We start from the raw sequence: 11,571 nt of genomic DNA, 5'->3' as shown, positions 1-11,571 counted from the left end.
GAGGAGAAAAGGGGTGGTAATTGAAATTTGGAACCTAGGACTTTGGGTTCATAAATAGTTTTTTTAAAGATGTTAAAAAATCAAAGCGAAACAAGTTTTTTTAATCTAAAATTTTAAAACCCAAAAAAGATTTAAAAAATATTTCGTTTTTAAAATGATCTTTTTTAGTTTTAAACAAAAAAATGTCCGGTTAAATAAAAAGTCGTAAGTGACTCTTTATCTTTTATATTTGAATTGTTTTTATTAAACCATAAATAATTGTTTTTTCTAAAATTCTTGGAATTGTTTTCGTTTAAAAACTTAACAAAGCAAAATTCAAGAAGCAAATTTAGTTTTAAATAACTTATAACCCAAAATAAATTAAATTAAGATGTTATTAGACGGAATAATTTTTATTCAAAAAGATTATCAATTAGCGATTCTTACAATATACACACAATTTTTCAAATTTACAAATATAAATGTATCTAGTGAAAATTATTGAACCTCATTTTACTTAAAGCCGAGAAAAAAAGCGTTATGAAAAATCGCTTCTGAAATATGTGACTATAAAAATGCAAGACACAACTACAAGTCCTACAAGCAGCTTAGAAAACTAGTTCTGCGCAATTGAAAACTATTTCGTGGATTTTTAACTTGTCAAGTTTTTCCAATACAAGGTTACAGTCTCCTGTTGTCAAGGAGATTAGATAACAGCGGATTCTCTTGAGAGAAAAGGATGAATTTAGTTGCAAAGATGACAATAACCGTTATAATACACGGCACCTTTACAAACTTTGCCTGATCAAGTATGAATTTGAAATGCCTTTTTTTGTATCATAACTGTTTTTTTGGGGGTCTCTGCAAAATTTACTTGTGTACTCCTTGCCTATTAGAAACAAGACGGGTGTATACTTTCCTAAAATATCTTCTCCCCATTTTCATAAAACCATTTTTTCCTCCGGAAGTTATATAAGATTGAAAGGAATTTTTAGACTTTTTATGCTAAATTAGGAAAATTAAATGTTTTTTTTTCTTGGAAAATAGTTGTTGTTTTTTTTTGTTAAAAGTATTAAAAAAGAATGAAAAACGTGCCTTTTTGATGTCCCATTTTATTCTGAAAAATATACACCCCTGAAAAAATAAAGGAGAAATTATGAAAAAACGACGTTATCTCCCACATTTTCGATCAAATTGAGGTTTCAAGAGTAGCGTTATAAATCGGGCATTGTTATTTTCGCATGGAAAGGTCACTAAATAACAGTCCCTTTAAATTTTCTTTATTGTTAAAATCTACATGTTTGTATTTGTGTTTTTTTTTCTCTCATTTAGTTCGCCTTTAGAATAAGATTAATTGATTAATTTATCCTTTATTTTTCTTTATATTTTTACATTTCAGTAAATTTCTATCTTTGGGAATTTAATATTTCTTTAAAATTTTGTAGAAAATGTCTCGGGAATTCCTGGCAGCACCCGCCACCCAGAGCTTATATAAGATAAATTCCTGGCAGCATGCACCCAGAGCTTATATAAGATAAATTCCTGGCAGGATGCACCCAGAGCTTATATAAGATAAATTCCTGGCAGCATGCACCCAGAGCTTATATAAGATAAATTCCTGGCAGCATGCACCCAGAGCTTATATAAGATAAATTCCTGGCAGCATGCACCCAGAGCTTATATAAGATAAATTCCTGGCAGCATGCACCCAGAGCTTATATAAGATAAATTCTCTCATACAAATCTTACAAAACATATAAATCAATTATTAAAAATATTTTTACCAAAACCGAAAGAAAATTAATTAGTACAATAATTGTTTTATCAGGTTAAAGTTATTTTTAAAAAACACACTTTTTTATTAAATTCAAAACTAAAATTTTCACAAAAATGTTGCGTAAATGTTTTTGCATTTTGCTTAAACAGTTTATATATAGAAAGAGTCGGAAAAAGGATTTCTATGCGCAAAAACGTTCTATTCAATTTCAGAAAAGTTTGGCCCAACTATGTTAAAAGTATATTTGAATAATAGTAAAAGTATGTGAATATGTTAACTATAAAATTACTAGGATTTGAGAAAACCACCACTAATGCTGTATTATACACACGGAAAGGTTTTGCGGAATTATGCACAAAATTTCTATTATTCTTCAGAAGCACTGGAAAATAATTTGTTGTTTTTCCAATTCGGTTTTGTTGGTGTAGCTTGCATCAAGATAAATTTTGAATTTTGATAAGTTAGCCATCTACAGATCAAGTTTTGCTTGAAAAATACATCTTCTTGATAAATGTATTTGACAGATCTAATCTAATCATACATGTTTTATAATCATCATTTGCCAATATTATATCACACTGCAGGCTGATCAATCATCATTGATCAATGATCATTGATCAAGGAACCTTTTTATTTGATCAATGATCAATGATCAAATTTTAAAGTACAAAAAAATCCACGAGATTAAGTTGTAAAAATAATAGGATTTTAAAGAAATGAGGTTATATCGAGTGTCAGATCATTTTTACTCATCCTTTCAACGTAATTTTAAACGACCCTCTGTTGAGAGAGTAGTATGTCGGATTACCAATGGAATCTCTAATTTCTCTATAATACTGGACGATTATTTTTTTCAAGTTTAAAAACAAGATTTTATTTCCAGCATTTTGTCTGATAAAAGGATTCCAAACTAAATGGATATTGAAAATGTTAAATCTGTAGCGGAAAGGTTCGTTTGTCCTATTTTTAATTTATACATATAAAAAATAACAAGGATTTAGTCTTATTTACTATATACCACGCGGTCTAAACCACTTGATATGTTTTGCAGATTATAGTGACAACCAGTAAACTCTGAAATATAAAGACTACTTATAAATCAAGTTATAACTTTAAGAAGTCCAATGACCATGATACATAGCAATAGTGTAGTGTAAACCGACCCATCTCACTAAAATAGCGATACACTTTAGTATTACTATAATGTCGTCTTCATTTTCAATGGTTTTCTGGTAATCACTGTATGTATAAAGAGATAATCTCTAGTTCACCCTTAGCAAGCATTCGGTACTTGCTGTAGTGATCTGCAGTACTCGGACCAAAAACTTAGTTTCAGTGAAGAGTGCTTTGGTCAATTTTATTAAAAATTTCATTTTGGAAACTGGGCAGAAGTACAGGAATGTTCTTATACAAAGCTGGATATCCAAGCTAGGTACATATGTGTAAGCTTGAAATGTAGATAATATCTGTTTCTTTGTATATTCGATTATAACTCTTCTTCTTCTCAATACTTTATTAAACAAACAGAAACTTATAAATTTATAAAATTATAAAGTGGCTTGTTCACCCTCTATATTTTTAGATAAGATAACAAACGTGATTATTAAATATTCCATGAAAGAAGAACGAGAGATAAAACTTTAAGAAATCAGCAAAAATTATGGATTTATGAATTTACAAAGTGGCTTGGTCGCCCTTTATATTTTAGCTAAGATAACGAACTTGATGATTATATATCCAATGAAAGAGAAACGAAAGAAAAACTTTAAGAAATCATCAAAAATCATGGATAAGGGGATAAATGCATAAATGCTTTGAGCTAAAATGCATTTTAGCTCCGATCATAACTAAATAACCCCTTAGCCGGTTTGCCTAAAATTTGTATAGGGAACACGGTAGAACCACGACAATGTTCTCAGCTTGGTTTTCAAATTCTTGTTGAGTGTGTAGATTTTTATACGGAAAAATGTAGATTTTAGTCGGACATGATTAAATTTTTTGACGTCCATTTTGCCTTTTATTAAGGAGCACCATTAAACTTAGACGGTCAACATTTTACACTTCCTTTTTAAATTTTTGAAAATTTTGAAAATCCACGAAATTTTTTGTGAAAATCCGCGAATTATTTTTGTTTTATTTTACGATGTACACAGAGAGAACATGTTCACAATTAATTTAGAAGATGGGCGCGAAGCGCCCTCTAAGGCTAGTATATTAAATGTTTGAACATACCTATATCAAATGCGTTGTACATTGTTTAACCCTATAAAGGCTGGGGGGGGGCTGAATCTATGTATACCCTGGGGGGCATTTGGGCCCCCCCTAGAAAAGGGACTTAGAGAATAGGTATTGGGTTAAAATGCATGTTCATAGCCCAATTTCTCCAGGCCAGCTCAAAGAAAAAATTAGACTTATAACTTCAACAGTTTGGGTGATATGGAGGGTTGAAACAAATGCCTAAAAAAGGATGAAAAGATAAAAATATTTTTTTTGTTTTAAACAAATATCATAGTGTCACACATGTTTCTACATGCATTCATTCTACATACATTCAAGGTCTTTTCAAAAATATAGATCTGTAGCTTTTGTCAAAAAAAGTTGTGGGCTATTTTAGATTTTTTTTTCACAGACAGGATTTTTTTTTCGCCCTGTACCCTACCCTATAAATTAAAAAAAAATATAAAATCCTTTAAATTACTATTTTTTAAATATCACAAAATTTCACGGTAAAAGTGTCAAAAATGAGAGTGCTAGGACAAAAAAACTACAGAGGGGGCGCCAAACGCCCCCCCCCCCAGCCTGTTTAGGGTTAAGGATCTGACTGCGTTAATTCTTAACCACGTAAAACCTTGTTATGTGACTAGACTACCTACGTATTGTGATTAGATTATATACCTGCGTAATATTGTGATTAGATTATATACCTGTAAAGTATGTACAGTGGAAAACTGGCAAAATGTCCTATGATCCCTGGCAAAGTATATACAGTGGGAAACTGGGAAAATGTCTTATGATCCCTGGCAAAGTATGTACAGTGGGAAACTGGGAAAATGTCTTATGATCCCTGGCAAAGTGTGTACAGTGGGAAACTGGGAAAATGTCCTATGATCCCTGGCAAAGTATGTAAAGTGGCAAAACTGGCAAAATGTCCTATGATCCCTGGCAAAGTATGTAAAGTGGCAAAATGGCAAAATGTCCTAAGATCCTTGGCAAAGTATGTACAGTGGAAAACTGGCAAAATGTCCTATGATCCCTGGCAAAGTATGTACAGTGGGAAACTGGGAAAATGTCCTATGATCCCTGGCAAAGTATGTACAGTGGGAAACTGGGAAAATGTCCTATGATCCCTGGCAAAGTATGTACAGTGGGAAACTGGGAAAATGTCCTATGATCCCTGTACAGTGGGAAACTGGGAAAATGTCCTATGATCCCTGGCAAAGTATGTAAAGTGGCAAAACTGGCAAAATGTCCTATGATCCGTGGCAAAGTATGTAAAGTGGCAAAATGGCAAAATGGCGAAATGTCCTATGATCCCTGGCAAAGTATGTACAGTGGGAAACTGGGAAAATGTCCTATGATCCCTAGCAAAGTATCTAAAGTGGAAAACTGGCAAAATGTCCTATGATCCCTGGCAAAGTATGTAAAGTGGCAAAATGGCAAAATGTCCTTTGATCCCTGGCAAAGTATGTAAAGTGGAAAACTGGCAAAATGTCCTATGGTCCCTGGCAAAGTATGTAAAGTGGCAAACTGGCAAAATGTCCTATGATCCTGGCAAAGTATGTAGAGATGGCAAACTGGCAAAAAATGCTTACTTTCACGCCAAGAAGCTTGGAAGATAAAAGACAAAGAAAAGTCTTTGATGGGTTTATTTATACTTATTCTTTGTTGATTTTTTACTTTGTAGTTTTTGAGTTTGAGGGTCTGTTTAATTATATATATTCATTAATATCTAAGTTGCTCTGAATATCTCATTAGTTTGGCATAACTAATATGCTACTCATTTTTCCTGCATACATTATATATGTTTTTACACATTTAGATATATAGATCTCATATATGTTATTTATATGTTTAGATATATAGATCTCATATATGTTATTTATACATTTAGAGATATAGATCTCATATATGTTATTTATATATTTAGAGATATAGATCTCATATATGTTATTTATATATTTAGAGATATGTATCTCATATATGTTATTTATACATTTAGAGATATGTATCTCATATATGTTATTTATACATTTAGAGATATGTATCTCATATATGACAAAATAAACCATTTGTAGTTAAGCATTATAGGGGACCTTTTCGACTAATTGTATCTGCTCCCTGTATCTACTCCATGTATGAGTACATACAATACTCCCAGTATCTACTTCATGCATCTACTCCCTTTTTTTCTTCTCCATGTATCTGCTCCTTGTATCTATTTCCTGTATCTACTCCCTGTATTTAATCCCTGCATCTAATTCCTTTATCTTCTCCATGTATGTACTCCCTGTATCTACTTCCTGTATCTACTCCCTGTATCTACTCTCTGTATCTATTCTCTTTATGTACTCCATGTATCTACTCCCTTTATCTACTCCCTGTATCTACTTCCGTATATACTCCCAGTATCTATTTCCTTATCTACTCCCTGTTTCTACTCCCTGTATCTACTCCCAGTATCTAATTCATTTATCTACTCCCTGTATCTAATTTTTTATCTACTCTCTGTATCTACTCCCTGTATATATTCCCTGTATCTACTTTCTGTATCTGCTCCCTTTATTTACTCCATTTATCGACTCCCTGTATCCACTCCCTTTATCTACTACCTGTTTCTACTCCATGTATCCACTTCCTGTTTTACTCCATGTATTTACTCACTGTATCTGCTCCATGTATAAACTCCATGTATCTACTCCATGTATCTACTCTATGTATCTACTCAATGTATCTACTTCCTTTATTAACTTCGTGTATCTACTCCATGTATCTACACAATGTATCATCTCCTGTATCTATTTCCTATATCTTACCCTGTAACAACTTCCTGAATCTACTCCCTGTATCTACTCCCTGAATCTACTTCCTGAAACTATTCCCTGTATCTATTCCCTGAATCTACTCCATGTCCCCACTCCTCTAAAATCCTGCAATAACCAACTAACTATAGATTTACATAATAAAACAATATTAAACATTCAACTAAAACTTGGTGTTTGTTCATCCATGGATTCTAATATCAACAATTAGCATAGTTTTATACTATTGACAATTATAATGAAGGGCAAAAATTGTTGCATTCAATCTCTGATTGAACCGCTAAACCTGTTTTTTTTTTTGCCTAAGAACCACTAAACCTTGGTCTCTTACTTTCAGATTCATTTAGCGCATCTTATTTTTCGTAATATTAATTCACAAGTGCATGCAAAATCTTTTGTTTTAAAATATGTCAAAATGATTTTTTTTAAAATCCGCCTTGAAACAAATGCATGGCACGATTTGAGGCACAGCTTGCGCCGCTCCGTTTGTTAAGGTATGAACAAATGTTTTAATATTTTTTTTCAAGTTTAAACAAACATTTTTTGCTGCTTGTTGGTATTTAAAATTTTTTTTGTCCCAAGGTTAATTTAAGAATTTAATTCAACTTAAAATAATAATGATAATGATGATAATGATAGTAATAATAATAATAAGAATATTAATAATAATAATAATAATAATAAAAAAATTCATATAATTTTCAATTTGAGACTTGTTCAACTGAAATCATTTTACCGGATTTCAAGTTTTAGAAAAGCTAAATTTCTTTATTTATTTTATGTATTGTTTCCTTCTCCTGTTTACTTGAGAATAAAGTAAATCTCTAACAATGTTGTCTCATTAGCATAAATTCAAGGCTCTGTGGTTCAATAGTTTGAAAAGTAGAAAATTTAATTCAAAACCTCTTTAAAGTCCTTTTAAACATAATATTCCCACCATTCTTTTTGTCTTTCATAACTCATTTCTACAGAAACAGATTGCAGTTAAAATTGTATGGTAAGGGGTGTTAACATTTTACATGCTGTACCTTCACCATTTTCTAAAATATTTTAATCTGATTTTGAAAGATTTAAGACATGAATGTTTTGTAAATATCATTACGAAGAAAACCAGCAAATATTCATCTAAAAAATGCGCAAATCCAGTTGTTGTCTTAAACCGACCTACTCATCCCAAGATTAGGATAGTTCAGAAATATTTACTCAACTAATTTGACAAAATTCTCAGATATTTCTGCAACCAATGGAATATTAATTTGGATTAAAATAGAGTTTAAATGAATATTTGGTATTGGACTTGTTGGTTATTTCGCCACAATATACATGTCACAGGCAGCCGTAGTACATTTGAATTTCCGAGCCGGGTCAACTTTTCCGGTCCCAGTTTGTCCCGGTCAGTGGGAAAATGAAGCAGACACTCAATAGGACTAGCCGGTGCAACAAGGTTGACGCGGTCAGACTTTAGGTTGAATTTACTTTTACTGAAGGGTCCGAGGTGCGTGATGTCCATTGTTCAATATTTATATCTTTAAATAAACTTTGCTTTGGCTGTATCCAATAAACGCCAAAACAGCTGATATTTTTTATGGCAACTCCTACGATCCTAGGGAAGATTTATAACTGGTCAAAAAATTGAAAAATTTTGCAAAAAAATAAATATCGATTTTTTTAAAATGGACCAATTTTAAAAGAAAATCTGCTAAGATTTGAGTGTTACAATTACAAAGAAATAATGGAACTTGAGAAGCAACCTGTAAATACTAAAATTGTTACCAGAAACGCGTTATTGTATCGTAGTTATTTGGCATTCGTGCATTTTAATGTTTTGATAAATGGTTTTCGAATCGGAATTCAGAATATAGATTTTAAAAAAATTAGATACTTTATGACATTTTAGATTTTTTGTTTGCTATCCTTCGAAAGTAAAACGTCAAAAATCTGATTGCAGTAAATCTTAATCCTACAAAGGCTTGGGGGTCTGAATCTATGCAATAACCTAGGGGGGGGGGGCGTCCTACCCCCGCCCCATAGAGAATAGGTAAAGGGTTGAAATAGCCAAAGTTTTCAAGGCAAGCTCATGCTCATCGAAAAAAAATCAGACCGATAACTTTAAGAGGTTTAGGTGCTAGTGAGGGTTGAAAAATATGCCAAAAAAATGTGAAAAGATTTTTTTTGTTTTATACCAATATCAAAGTGTGACACATGTTTCTACATCCATTTTTAAGGGCTTTTCAAAAATACAGTTCTTAGATCTGTAGCTTTAGTCACAAAAAAGTGATGGCCTTTTTTAGATCTTTATTACACAGATTGGATGTTTTACCGCCCTGTACCCTACTCTATGCATAAAAAAGTTTTTTATAAAATGTCCTGTAAATTTCTATTTCACAGCGATAGTGTAAAAATGAGAGTGCCAGGACAAACAAAAACTATAAGCCCCCCCCCCCCCCGCCTGTTTAGGGTTAATGTACAAACCCCTGTGATCGGTTGGCTCAATTCCAATATTAATGCATATTAAACATTTGTATTGTATAAAAATATACTGTGTGTGCTGTAAACCTTCCTACCCTCAGAAATATAAGATTATATAAGATTAGATTAATTTATTTCTAAATCAGAGGAATCACACATGAAGGGTATACAGGGTTGTGCCGAGTAGCATGAAGGGTATACAGGGTTGTGCTGAGTAGCATGAAGGGTATACAGGGTTGTGCCGAGTAGCATGAAGGGTATACACTATACAGGGTTGTGCCGAGTAGCATGAAGGGTATACAGGGTTGTGCCGAGTAGCATGAAGGGTATACAGGGTTGTGCCGAGTAGCATGAAGGGTATACAGGGTTATGCCGAATAGCATGAAGGGTATACAGGGTTGTGCCGAGTAGCATAAAGGGTATACAGGGTTGTGCCAAGTAGCATGAAGGGTATACAGGGTTGTGCCGAGTAGCATGAAGGGTATACACTATACAGGGTTGTGCCGAGTAGCATGAAGGGTATACACTATACAGGTTTGTACCGAGTAGCATGGGATTTAAAGGGACTGTAAGCGTAATTTCAAGTCACCCACCATGTAAAGATGACAATTCCTAATTTACAACTTTACCCTTAACAGCTTTGTCTGTGCATGGGTATGCTTTAGATATCTAGGATTTTGAGTCTTAAAACTGTATTTTTTTCATTTCAGGTTCTCTTTAAAAGAAACTTGTGCATTTCTTTTCTTATATTAAGCAATGTAAAAAATAAACACTTTCCTAGTCAGGAAAACAGTTATACCTTCCACATTGTTGATGAGATTAAGGTTTCGTAGGTACCGTTGTGTATCGGGCATTGACATCTCTGCAAAGAGGGTAGGTCGTTGTTAAATTCCTTTGTTTATTGAGACACTACTATAGAGCGTCCCATATCATATTGGATTATCTCCAAGCTTTAACGTCAAAATAGAATTTAACTCTGTAATTTTCCTTTTTACTTTTTAAATAGAATAGCAAATAAAATTAAAAAGTGCAAAGTGTACTAATGTATTCATACTTTTCATTTTAAATTTCTAAACATGAATCTATGTAAGAAAGTCACTGAAAAAACCTGGAAATAAAAACTTTGGTAAAATATTCCATATTTTCTAAAGTACTAGGACAAAATGTCACTTGAGATAAAGTCCTGAGTTTTAGATTCCTGGGTCTTTTTCCCCTGGAATAATATGAGGGCTGCCAATAAAGTCTCAGGAAATAAGATCACAGGAATTAAAGTCCCGAAGACAAAAAATCAAAGGTTTTGTTGAAATGAGATCAAATCTGAGACCTTCTTCTAAAAAGGTCGTTTTTTATCTAGGCAACTACATATTGAATTTATCCAAGGGTGTTTTTAATATCAATGGCCCCTTTTTTGCTTGGTTTTAAACATCCTTTGTTTTTATGCATTTTCTAATAATATAATAGGACTTTTTTTCCGGGGAGGTTTCTGTATAAAATCATACTTAAACCATAAAATAGTCCTGAAAAATTTAGGACATATTGGGAAATTTTCCGGGGAGGTTTCTGTATAAAATCATACTCAAACCATATAATAGTCCTGAAAAATTTAGGACATATTGGGAAATTTTTTTTTGAGAACTTATTTGGCGTTTACCGTGAAGCATACAACTAGAATACTTTATAGATCTTTTTATACTTTTTAAAAATGTATTTTTTGATATGACATGCATACAGCAAATTAGAATGGAATTTATCCGTTGTGACATGTATTCATTTGATTTACAGTTCTATGTATAGATATACACTTTGTCTGTTCGTCTGTTCGTCTGTATCTCAAAAAATGTCAAGACGACTGAAACCGATGGTAAATGAACAATCTTTATTGAAAAAAAATAATCCTGGAAAAAAAGACGACAATTTTTGTGTGCCAAATTTACAAAGAACATCCGCAAAACGTTAAAACAGATAAAAGTTAAAATTGTTAACAGGAAAGGAGGCGCAAAGTGCCCTAAATACCTAGTATTCAGATATTTCTATATCTTCGGAATATTTCTTTTATATGCCAAGAGTAGTATTTGGCAAAGGTTTCAAGAATGCAAATATAAAGAAATAGATTCTTTTATTATTACTCAGTTTTGTTTTCCCTCCAACACAGTACATTATACAGGACACTATACAGTACACTACAATACACTATACAGTACACTACAGTACACTATACAGTACACTATACAGTACACTACAATACCTATACAGTACACTATGCAGTACACTACAATACACTATACAGTACACTATACAGTACACTAT

General features: G+C 32.5%; 1 protein-coding gene across 3 annotated transcripts in view; it reads left to right on the top strand.

Moving 5' to 3' along the window:
* The window catches only part of LOC111712655 (regulator of G-protein signaling loco), a 59,470-nt gene that overhangs the window by 800 nt on the left and 47,099 nt on the right, over nt 1–11,571 (top strand). The window lies entirely within an intron of this gene.

The sequence above is a fragment of the Eurytemora carolleeae genome, unplaced genomic scaffold (assembly GCF_000591075.1).
Source record: "Eurytemora carolleeae unplaced genomic scaffold, Eaff_2.0 scaffold1306, whole genome shotgun sequence".
NCBI classification, from domain to species: Eukaryota; Metazoa; Arthropoda; class Copepoda; order Calanoida; family Temoridae; genus Eurytemora; species Eurytemora carolleeae.
The sequence above is the reverse complement of the archived record's forward strand: the minus strand, read 5'-3'. Positions and strand labels throughout refer to the sequence as shown.